At 46.7% G+C, this 12,293-nt stretch overlaps 1 protein-coding gene across 1 annotated transcript in view; it reads left to right on the top strand.

The window, feature by feature from the left end:
• Positions 1 to 3,935: 3,935 nt before the first annotated feature.
• Positions 3,936 to 12,293, top strand: part of Rbm20 (RNA binding motif protein 20) — a 241,241-nt gene continuing 232,883 nt past the window's right edge. Inside the window, exon 1 of the mRNA XM_063265327.1 lies at positions 3,936 to 4,094. The gene's annotated coding sequence lies outside the window, so the exon portion shown is untranslated. The remainder of the gene's footprint in view (positions 4,095 to 12,293) is intronic.

Consider the following 12,293-nt stretch of genomic DNA (forward strand, 5'->3'; position numbering starts at 1 on the left):
TGTAGTTCTATTATTATCATCATATCCATTACACCTAATCTATAAATTAAACTTTATCATCTGTATGTGTGGGGAGTAGAGGGTTTCAGGCACCCCCTTGGTCCTCAATTACAACCTCATGCATAGAGAGGCTTCTCTATGGAAGCTTCGCTGTCATTTAAGCTGCCCTCAGAAGGTGGTGAGGGCAGTGAGGGGTCCTCACTAGGCACCGAACAGAGTCCAGAAGCCATGTGGATTATCTCTGACTGTGATACGATGGGCCATACCAGGAAACTTGGTAAGGTAGAATGGGTCTGAGACTTTGGAACTTTGGTACACACCTGAGACCGTAGGTGCCTCCCTGCTCCCTGACAGATTCCTGGCCAGAACACGGTCCACATTCCCCTGGGTCATGTAAGCCAGAAGAGAGTTCTCCACGCTCATGAAGTCTCTAGAGGCCCTGAGGGTTTACCTAATCAGCTTCCCTTCCTGGACACTCCTCCCTGTGAAAGGTATTTAACCTCTGGTCCACCCTGAAAAGGTGGTATACACCCATTTTCCACAATGAATACATGATATGGATAAACATGGACTGTCTCTTCCGTGGTCAGTATGGAGAAAGCCTTCAACTACCGAAGCACAGCCTAAGCGTCCCGCAGAAGGCCTCTCTGTGCTCCCAGACAACCTCGCCAAGGCCAAGCTACAGACAATCGCCAGTGAGCTAAGCTGGAGTTCCCCAGTGCCTTGGCTCCTGGAACTCAGCCCATGGGCCCCCAATGATCCCGGCCTCGTCGCAGACCCGTGGACCCCTGATTCTTCATTCCTGATTCCTCTGCGTGGCACCCCAGCATCGAGTGGATGCCTAGGAATCAAGGACCCCAGCTTCTGCTTCCCACACCTAGGCTGCGGTTTCCCACCCCCTGAGCAGTGTCTTTGTGTGTCCCTGAAGGTCAGCACCTGATGGTGGCTGTGCTGGACAAACGCAGTCTCTACCCCTTCCCATGTTCCCACCTGCCCAAGAGGTGGTGCCCAGCACCCCAACAGGAGGATGAAACACAGACCCACACCTGACCTTGTTCCTTAGGTGCACAGGGCTGCCTCTGCTGCTTCCAGGCAGGCCTTCTTCGTTAATAAAGCCAAACGCTTTTCCGTTAGAACATATTAATAGGGTCATCAAGGGAAGTAGGTGTCTGTCAGGGAGCTCCGGAATACAGGTTTTTATTGCCTTTAGGAGCACAAAGGACTACTAGGGTTCCTCTCCTTTCCATGGGGTGTTGAGAGGTACACCTAGAAGTGAGATAATCTGCACTTGATGAGGCATTTTCTACGGTCCTCCAGGGTGCCAGCTTGTAGGGCCTGCACTCACTGAAGATGCCCTTTTGTGTGCTAGCTTTAAAGTTAGAATTTCTGTTTCATTCACTGAGTCCCTTAGCTTGAGAAGACAAGCAGGTGGGCCAAGGACGGGGCCTGTTCCCCAACTGCAGAGAGCTCTCTGGCTGTGTGTGCCTTGCCAGGGGAAGGGTGGCCCTAAGGTCACATTTCTGCTCCTGCTCTTAGACCTCAGTGGATAAAACAACATCCCACTTGCAGTCACCAAACCCAGTCACTACTGGGGATGCCAAGAGGTTCATGTTGACCAGAGCCTGATATAGCTGTCTCCTGAGAGTCTCAGCCAGAGCCTGACAAATACAGAGGCGAATGCTAGCAGCCAACCATTGAACTGAGAATGGAGTCCACAGTAGAGGAGTTAGAGAAAGGACTGAGGTAGCTGAGGGAGTTTGCAACCCCATAGGAAGAACAAGAATATTAACCAACCAGAAACTCAGAGCTCCCAGGGACTAAACCACCATCCAAAGAGTACACATGGAGGGACCCATGACTCCAGCTGCATGTGTAGCAGAGGATGGGCTTGTTGGGTATCAGTGGGAGGAGAGACCCTTGATCCTGTGAAGACTCGATGCCCCAGTGTAGGGGAGTGTCAGGGCGGGGGAGGCGGGAGAGGATGGGTGGGTGGGTGGGGCAGCACCCTTATGGAGGCAGGAGGTGAGGGGGTGGGTTGGGGGTTTTCCAGAGAGGAAACTGGGAAAGGGGATAACATTTGAAATGTAAGTAAAAAAAAATCTAATAAAAGAAAAACAAAAACAACAACAATAACAACAACAACAACAACAACAACAAAAGCCCCAACAGTTTCCAAGTCCAGATAGTTCTTTAGCTTTGCAGGACTGGAGCAAGTTTCTTTGGCTCTCCAGGCTCAGCATCTTCATGTATAAAATGTGTCTTGCTATGCCTGCCTTGACCGTCCTTGTTCAGTCTTTCAACTCTGGCTGTACCACTAAGAAGCTGAGGAACTTACGGAAGCTTGCTTTGGGATCTCCTACAATGTGGGTCTGCCGAATTATTTCAACTGCAGACATCTAGAGTGACTTTTCCCTTTCTTTCACCTCCTCTCCCTTTTCCTTCACTCTTACTAGTGCTAGGGGACAGAACCCAGAGCCTTGTACATGTTAAAGAAACACTCTGTCACTGAGCGCTACGACCAGCTGCCGTTTTCGTTGGTTCATTTTGTTGGTTTGTTTTTGTTTTGAAAGACAGTTCTCACTAGAGATAGCATCACAAGGTAGCAGGGGGGTTTCTCTCAGAACTGTATCAGCTGCTTTTTTTTTTCCTGTACACTTTAGGTTTTCTCCTTCTCCTTGGAGAGCCCTGGTCACTGTATTCATTTTTCTCATCCTACTTTTTGTTTGTTTGTTTGTTTCCTTGAGAAGGTCTCATGAATTCCAGGCTGTAGCCAAGGACGACCGTGAACTTCAGACCCTTTTGCTGGCTCCTCTCAAGTGCTAAGATTGCACGGGAATGCTGCTTCAGCCAACTGTGTGTAGTGCGTAGTGTGGCCAGCGTCCCATCAGCTGAGCTATCTCTCAGCCCTCCGGTTCTCACTTCTTTCCTGGTTTCATTTCAGTGTCTGTTCCTCCCCTGCCATCAAGGTCACTAATCTTTTCTTTCAGAATGTCTAGTTGGTCATAAATCACATGGCCATATTTTATTATGCCTTAACCATCACGGTTTATCCTTCCAAGCTATCAGAGACTTTCAATGCGTTTTTGCGTCTCTGCTTACATTCGCGAATAGACTGAGATTGGGACCACCGTTCCCTGCTCTCTGACAATTCTGACGGCTGTCCCACTTTTGCACTCGGCTCAAGTGGTTTATGATGGTTCTCTTTGTGGGTTGTCTGCCACTGTGCCTAGAAATCCCTAAGTGGGTGTCAGGCACTGTGAAGTTGGTTCTGTTGGGTGCCATATCTCTCTGTAGCTCTTCAAACCTTGCGTCTCGGGATCATCCGATCCTTGCTTTCTTTGTTTCTTAGGGGACTCAGCTTGATCCTTCCTCACTGACAAGTCGGGATCTTTCTGAGTATTCTGCTCTGCGCCGCGTGGGTTGGTTTCCCCAGTCTGCCAGTGGGAGCAGACACTCCTGCACGGTCCCGTGTGGGAGGCAGACACTACTCTCTCTAGCCCTGTCAGGGGCATCTGCCCTTGTACTCACAGGGGACAGCTATGATCTGAGATTCTCCTTGTAGCCACTTCTGTCTTTCTGGTACTCAGTCCCGTGAACCCTAGCTTCTCAGACTGTCAGCTCCCTGTCCTCAACTCAGGGATTGTACTAGGCTCTGCTCCAAAGCCCCTATCTCTCAGTTAGAGCCTCAGCTATCAACCTGATACAGTCCAGAGTTCTCTAAGGCAGTCTCATTTTAGACATTGCCTTGATCACGTGGCAAGCGGTGATGTCTGTCTGCGGGGCATTGATCGTCAATGGATGTAGAAGGGCCCGGCCGATTGTGGGCGGTACCATCCCTGGGCAAGCGGGTGTACGGAAAGGTAGCTGAGCATTAGGCTGAGAGCAAGGCAGTGAGCAGCCTTCTTTCAGGGTTCCTGCCTCTGCTCCTGTGGAGTGCCTGCCATGACGTTCCTCGGCGATGAACTATGACCTGGAAGCGTAAGCTAAATAATTCTTTCATCTTCAAGTTGCTTTTGGACGTGATGTATTGCAACGACAGAGTAATTGAACTTGCACCCTGGATGGTGGTCTAGAAGCTTCCTCAAGGCAGTAAGGTGGGTTGGTGACCGGGCTCATCTGGCGCGCCTCTCATTGTGCAGGAACTGTGGCTTTTTGGTCTCTCAAGTCAAGTGTCTTGAACCCTGTTGCTTCTGGTTCTGCTTTTCTTGTGGCCGTTTCAGGCAAGAGGTTAAATCTAGTCTTTGTTATTCTCTCTTGGCCAAAACAGAATTCTTACTTTATTTTCCTTCCAGGATTCCCAGGTCTATTTTGTTTTTTGTTTTTTTTTTTGTTTTTTATTTTTTGTTTTTTTATTTTTTGGTTAATCTCTGAAGATGTATGTATGTATACACACACACACACACACATATGTGTGTGTATATGCATATATATATATGCAGCCTAAACACACCATTGAATAATTTTGTCAGATAATATTATTTTACTTATATTGAATAATCTTTCCTGTAGTTTGATTTTTTTTCTTGTAGTTTGATTTTTTTTCTTGTAGTTTATTGTCTTTCATTAGGGTTAGATTTCTTTCTTTTGGGAGGGAGAATTTGTTTTTATGTGTGTAAGTATTTGCCTATATATGTGTGTGAATGTGTGTGTGTGTGTGTGTGTGTGTGTGTGTGTGTGTGTGTGTGTACTGGGAATTGAACCAAGGTTCACTGGAAGAGCAGCCAATGCTCTTAACCACTGAGCCATCTCTCCAGCCCTAGACTTCTTTAATCCTTAAAAATGTTGGTTTTCAGGCTCTTTTGGACTAGCTGTGGAACGATTTAACATATCTTTGAGCACAGATTGGTTTCCCATCATCCTCAAGCTTCCTGGGCACCGGAGCTGCAGTGGGACCTAAGTCTGAGGTACCCTTAAGGCCTGTGTCCCTTGTCTGTAGTTCGGGAACAGTAAAAGGCAGACTTGAGCAGGCCAGGGCCCTCAGCAGCTTCACTGTGTCATTTCCTCCAAATGTACAACCTTTCCCTCTCTAATGGCACAGTGTTGCTTTTGGGAGCACGAAGCAGAAGCGGCTTAGAGGGTTTCTCACGTGCTGTGGCCTTTGTAATCCAAACTAAGGCTGGCGTCTCACACGGCCTGAATGAAGGGGAGGAAGCCAACAGGTGCAGAGGAGGCTGCTGGACCTTGAAAACAAATGGACTCATGGCTGTTTACATTTAGCAGAGTGCTCCCTTAATCCATTTCTGTCTGTGTGTTCTCAGAGGGAGTGGGCAGAGCACACGGAGGCGGGGAATGTGTACTATTTCTGGAGCCAGAAATGGACGATACCCACAGTAGTCTTCTTCCTGGGGCTGACCTGTTGCAGTGACTCGGCAAAGTCACAGAAGTCACCTCAAGAAGACCTGTGTCTTCCTTACCCTGGAGACAGAGACTCAGAAGCCTGTTTCACTGGGGGTCAGCCAGCATAGGCTGAGAGCTTCGGGGGCTGGGGGGAGGACTTACATGCTTGGGGTGGGAAGCAAGAGCTAATTTTGGGTAAATGCCTCTGGAGCCCTAGGGAGGATCAAAGGATGCTCCTTCCTGAACCCCCACCCTTACCCTGTTCCTGATGTCACTGACAACGAGCCCTTTCCAAACCAGGAGCTGACATGGTGGATTTGTCTTCTTCAGCCTTCTCCTCCCCCCTCCCCTCCCCCTTCCTTGTCCTCCTCCTTTTCCTAGATTTACTTCACTTTCTGATTATGTGTACGTGTGTGTGGAGGTATGTGCACGTTTGTGTAGTGCCTCTGGAAGTCAAAAGATGTTGGAGGTCCTTAAACTGGGATAGCAGCTGGTTGTGAGCAGCCAGACATGAATTCTGGCAACCATATTCAGGTTGGGCGTCCAACATCCCTAGAGGTGTTCCCAGGCTACCCCTCCCATACTCGCTGCCTGGACTCTCGAAGTCACAGGCAGCTCTGGTTGCCGCTTGAATGGCCCACTCTCCATTTCTGTTTCTGTGGCCAGTGTATTCTTCATAAGACGCCAGCAGCAGAAAGCAGGCACGAGAGAAAGAATGGCTATATTCAAAGATGGTCCGGACAGGGAAATTTGATTCACTGAAACCTTACAAAAGCAAATAGGACGTAAGGGTAATTTTCTCTTAATTACTCAGCGTCAGAACTGATAGTAAACTGGTTCTTTTACCTTAACCACGAAACGTTTGGAATTGTTGAAGAAACCTGAGACAGCATTTAGCGATATTAAGAGAAATGGTTTGATGTGCTGCAGCATTTGTTGTCATAATCCACAAAATTTTGTTCTTAGTTTTATTTTTTTTTCACTTACTATTTATTCTGAGCAACAGAATGCCTATCATTTGAAACATACTGTCGTGGTGGGCAGCATTCTAAATAAACATTTGGCTAATTTTATTTCATCAGCAGAACAAAATGATACGATAGGGTTTTGGGGGAGGGGGTTTGTTTTGTTTTTGAGACAGGTTCTCATGAGTCCAGGCTGGCTTTGAACTTCCTACGTACGCAAGGATGACCTTGAATTTCTGATCCTTCTGCCCTCGCCTCCCAAATGCTGGGATGACAGCACCAGGCTCTCAGTATGATAGACATGAATAGCTTCCTTTTCCTAGTGACACCAAAGGAAATGTAAGTGACTTGGTTGAGCACGATACTCTCGGGTAATTAATATCTTAAGTTTCCACATATAATCTTTAATTTTTGTTTCATTATTACTTACTGTAGGCTTTGCTTTTTTTTTTTTTTTTTTTTTTTTTTTTTTTGGTTCTTTTTTTCGGAGCTGGCGACCAAACCCAGGGCCTTGCGCTTCCTAGGCAAGCGCTCTACCACTGAGCTAAATCCCCAACCAGGCTTTGCTTTTTAACACTAATGCTGGTCCACCTTTTCTTTCCTTGGGTAAGTCTGGTGATTAAGAGGGCTGGGAGAGCAGTGGTCACTATCATCTGAGTCTGGTACAAACCAGTATTTGTTTGGACCTACCGTGCTGTGCCTTCTCCAGGAACACAAGGGAAGAAAAGACACTTGGCTTCACGGTCTCGTGGGAGATACAGCCAGCAAGTGGCAGTGACAAGACAGGTGGTAACTTCAGAGCTCTGGGTGCCGTGGGAACAGGGTGGGAAGCTTGCCCACCATTGTCGTGCCTCAAGAACAGCTGCCAATTAAGACCAAGGAAGACAATGTCTGGAAGGTGAAGTTTATATGAATCGGCACTAGCTTGCCCGATGTAAAACCTAGGATAGCCATTACATGTGAATCACCCAAGGCATTTTAAAACGTTATTTGTGTTTGAGATAGGCCGTCAGGCCTTCAGTGATGGCCTCAAACTCAATGCATAACCTAACATGACCTTGAAAGTCTGATCTTTTTGCCTCCACCCACCAAATGCTGGAACTACAAATATGTACCACCAGGCTTCCTTTGCAGGATGCAAAAATCAAACACAGGGGCCTTCCTGTGTTGGACAACCAACTGAGTTGCATCCCTAGTTTACTTTTTGGTTGTTGTTGTTGTTTAAAGGGGGAAAGATTTGTTTTGAATTTTTTAAGTTTTGTTTTATGTGTGATAGTGACCACGAGTGGATCTGGGGCTCGTGGGAGTCAGAATAAGGATCAATGCCCTCCGTCTGGAACTAGAATTATAGACAGTCGTGAGCCACCATATTAGTCCTGGGGATTGGACCCAGGCCCTCTGCAAGAGCAGCAGATTTTTTTTTTCTTTTAAGATTTATTTCTTTGGGCTGGAAAGATGCCTCAGTGGTTAAGAGCGTTGACTGCTCTTCCAAAGTTCCTGAGTTCAAATTCCAGCAACCACATGGGGACTCACAACCATCTGAAATGAGATCTGATGCTCTCTTCTGGTGCGTCTGAAGACAGCTACAGTGTACTTATAAAAAAAGTACTTAAAAAGATTTGTTTATTTATATGAGTACACTGTCACTTTCATCAGAACTTGTTTGTTATTCCCCAGGCAAAAAGGACTAAAACAGCAGTGTTTGCCATGATGATAATGGTGGTAGTGGTGGTGGTGATGGTGGTAGTGGTGATGGTGGTGATGATGATGGTGATGGTGGTGATGGTGGTGATTGTGGTGGTGGTGGTGATGGTGATGGTGATGGTGGTGATGGTGATGGTGGTGATGGTGGTGGTGCTGATAGTGGTGACGAATGTGTTGGAGGTGACGTTCTCATTGATTAAGCATTTTTTCAGAAAATTAGAGATGGGTCTTATGAATTCTATGCTGACCCTGAACTCCCGATCCTGCCTCCTAAGTGCTGGGATCACATGTCCCCATGCCTCACAAACACGCTGCTTTTTTTTTACCCAAAGACGCTTGTGAATATCCTGACATGGCTTGAACATTAAAAGGTGGATATAACTACACAGGAATCAAGGCAACGAGCTAACTGTAAGCCTGAATTTCTTTGCCATGTTTGCTTCCTGGCAGCCAGGATTAACACTTGTCAGCTGGTCGGAATCTCCAGTCACCTAGGAGAGGAGCCTGTGGAGTTCTGTTTGGGGGTCTAGGTTGGGTTAGTTGAGGTGGAAAGGCCTCCTTCCTCAATGTAGGGGATCTATGTAGCCACATAGACGTCTGGATTTGATTGAAAGATTGTAGGCCCAAAACACAAGGCGGGGAATGATGGGGGAAGGTAACAGATGTCAGCCTGAGGCCTCCATACACATAAAACACCTCTCCACACACACATACAAGTGACACGGGCAAGCACACGTACATGGACATGCACAAAGGAGCTAAAAACTGTGTGTAGTAGGCAAGTTTGGTGACACAAGTGGGCCCCAGCTGGAATGTCTAGGGCTCCAGTGGCCCGAGAACTGTGGGGCAGTGTCTGCTCCCAGGAGAGGTGTTGCTTTCTGCCTTGGCAGGTTGTCTGCCCAGCCGCAGGTCTCTCGTCCCTCAGGACTGAGTGTGGCAGCTGCTGGCAGCCTGGTGATCTGCTTGGCCCCGCCCTCCCTGCCAGTATCATTTCTTGCTGTAATAAAACGTTTGCTTTGATCTGCTGGAAGGCCAAGTGTTTCGATGGCCACCACTGAAGTCATGAAAATCTCTCCGAGGAAAACTTTAAAACACCCCCTCAAAGGATATAAAATAAACCAGACTGAGCAAATGACACCCCTTGCTTTTGATGGGACAACTCGACACCATCAAAGTTTATTTCCCCTAAGACGGTACTAGATTTATTGTGTATTTTATTTAATGGGGTCCTAAGGAAAGTGTCCTTTTTTTTTTCCCAGAGAAGTTGGTTCTGGATCTGCAGTGAGACCATAGATATATACACATACATACCTACACATACATACACATATATACACATACATACATACACATATATATACATACATACATACACATATATACACATACATACATACACATATATACACATACATACACATATATACATATACATGCATACACATATATACACATACATACATACATACACATATATACACATACATACATACATACATACATACATACACTCCCCCCCAAAGGTCTGCGAAGAGGGGACTGTCAGACAATAAGTCATGTTATAAAGAGTTTATAATTAAAGCACGTAAATGAGGAGATACTAAAATAAAATGGGATGTCCAGAAGTAGACTTAAGTCCACATGGAAATTCATCATTAGTAAACACGACCTCTGAAGTATCGCCAGAGAAGCTGACCCTTTAATAACTGTCCTGGGGGCAACTGGGCAGCCATTCAGGGAAGGTTAAAACTGGATCTGTGCCTCACACCGTACCCTGGAATATCTGCAGACAGGCAGGCATCTTAGCATAAAAATAAAATCACATAGACACTCAAAGGAGGTGTGAGAATTACAAAATATATATAGTTTTAATATGGGGAACTTTCTCTAATTCCAATTCAAGATCCAAATCCAGCAATATTGAAAATCTGATAAGATCTACTACATAAAAATAAGTTAGAGTGGATGTAGAAAAAACAGGAAATGTAAAGTTAAGACATTAATGTCAGGTATAAAGTAGGAACTCTTCCAATTGGGGGTGGGGAGGGTCTAAAGATGGTTTTAAAGGGGCAGAAGAATAGTTTACTGAAAAAAAGAATACGCATGATTCTTTTAAACCTTTGAGTGAAAAGAGAAATATGTGTACATTGGCAAGAGTGAGGAAAAGAGAAATGGGGGCTTAGGTTTTCCTTGGGTTTCGCTTTTTGCATTTTAGATCGGGTCTTATCATATGGCTGGCTTCCCTTTGAACTTGGGATCCTCTTGCCTTGGTCTCCTGCGTGCTGGGATTATAATTATGTTCATGGCCACTTAAGTGAGACACTGTCTCAAAATTAGAAAGTGTTGGTGACATAGCTCAATGGTAGAATGCTTTCCTGGGAGGTAGAAGCAGGGGGATCCAGGAGGATGAGAAGTTTTCAAGACTGTCCTTGGCTGTGTAGCAAGTTCTGGAAAGCCTGGGCTTCATGAGACCCTGTTTCAAAAAGGAAAGAAAGTTCCCTGAGTACTCAGGATATAAAACATTATTGTTCGACAGTGATCTTCCTAACTCACGCTTCAGAACCCGAATCGTAACCCCCGATGCTGGGGAAGTTGCCGATACATTGTGTCATTACAGAAACCGACCTTCTCAAAACGGTTCTCAGAATGGCAACAAACCCCCAGGAGTGGGAAGGCGGTAATGTCCCCAAGACTACAGGGCGAAAAGAAAAGATCCAGATATGAGGAAGGAATGTGGTTTCACTAACCGGCCTTAGCTAGACCATGTCATCTTCCCTTTCTCTAATTAAGGAAGTGTTCCCTGTAGGGTAAAAATGCATGCAGACAAGGACCTCATTGCATAGGCACAGCTGGACTGCTGACCTCCCCAAAGTAAATGGAGCCACAGAACCACCACCCAGTTCAAGAGGCAGAGAACATTCCAGAACCCAGAGAGCTCAGACCAAGGACCACGCGTGCGTGCGTGCGTGCGTGCGTGCGTGCGTGCGTGCATCAAATGTTTTCCGGATATCTTTACTTTATGCCAAATGCTCTGAAATGCTTGTTACTTTGTGTCCTTCCAGGTCTGGACACACCTGCTGTGACAAAGGGGACATGTTAACACCTCCTCATCCCCCCACTTAAAGACCAGAGGACAATTTGGCCCAGAAACCCCCCAACTCTGGCAGCCTCTGATTTCCCAGCACCAGAGCCATAAACTCCTGGGTTTCAGTTTGGCACCTGAGACACCGTCTCGGGAAAGGAGCCGCACCGTTTTTTTTTTTTTTTTTTTTTTTTTTTTTTGGTTTTTGTTTGTTTGTTTGTTTTGTTTTTGTTTTTGTTTTTTTTATTAATAGATTAGTTTGTGGTTATGCTCTCATGGCAATCAGAGAAGGTGATGAGGATTTTGTTAGGATCACTGAGAGAGGGAGAGGTGTACTCACTATCCCGCCCCTTTAAATAAAATGATTTTCTTTTGTTGATTCTGTGCGAGCCTCACACCAGCACCCCATCTCACCCATTTCCCTTGGGCTTTTTTATCCTCCCTCTGCCCTCACAACCTCCTCCACAAAAGAACGTTAAAAAACAAAAATAAAAACAAATAAATCAAACCAAAAGAATACACAGAAAACAAGACACTGAGGGAGATGCAGTGTGTCACACAATCTGCCCTTTGTCTACACCCCTTGCAAATGTTCACTGCAGAGAGCACTGACCTGGTTCCAGACCTCTGGCTTCTGCTCCATCATCAATACTGGATCCTTGCCCACCGGGACCCCTCTTGGTTATTCTATTGTTGCCCTGGGCTGTGAAGATTCTGCTGCCTTGGATCAGCAGGACTGGCCCCTTCACTCCATCCAGCAGTTTAGATGGGGTAGATGCTAGGGTGGGCCAATTCAAAGCCCTAGGACTGAGCCTCAGTGGTAGCCATGTTGGACAGCCTGCCAGCTTTCCCAGACCCACATCACCAGGGTAAACTTTCCAGCACAGCCCTGGCTAGCTCACCAATGCCAGCAGTGGGCAGGTTCAGTTCTCCTGCACTCACTTAGCTTCCTACTCCAGGCACAGGACCCATTCTCCTAAGTGAGGCAGCAGGTGAGAGGCAGATACAGCTCTTCTGCTCTCGTGACCTCGGGGCCATGTCTCCCAAATGACTACCACTGGTGGTGAGGGGCAAGGTAGAAGAGGGCATCACCCCCACATCCCTGCCACCTTGTGGCAGACGAGCGTTGAGTGGCCGGGCCAGCTCTCCTGGGCCCCCTCTGCAAGTGCCCGCTTCCCTGCATTGCCCAGGCTCAGGGCCCGCTC

Source organism: Rattus norvegicus, chromosome 1, assembly GCF_036323735.1.
Source record: "Rattus norvegicus strain BN/NHsdMcwi chromosome 1, GRCr8, whole genome shotgun sequence".
Taxonomy (NCBI): domain Eukaryota; kingdom Metazoa; phylum Chordata; class Mammalia; order Rodentia; family Muridae; genus Rattus; species Rattus norvegicus.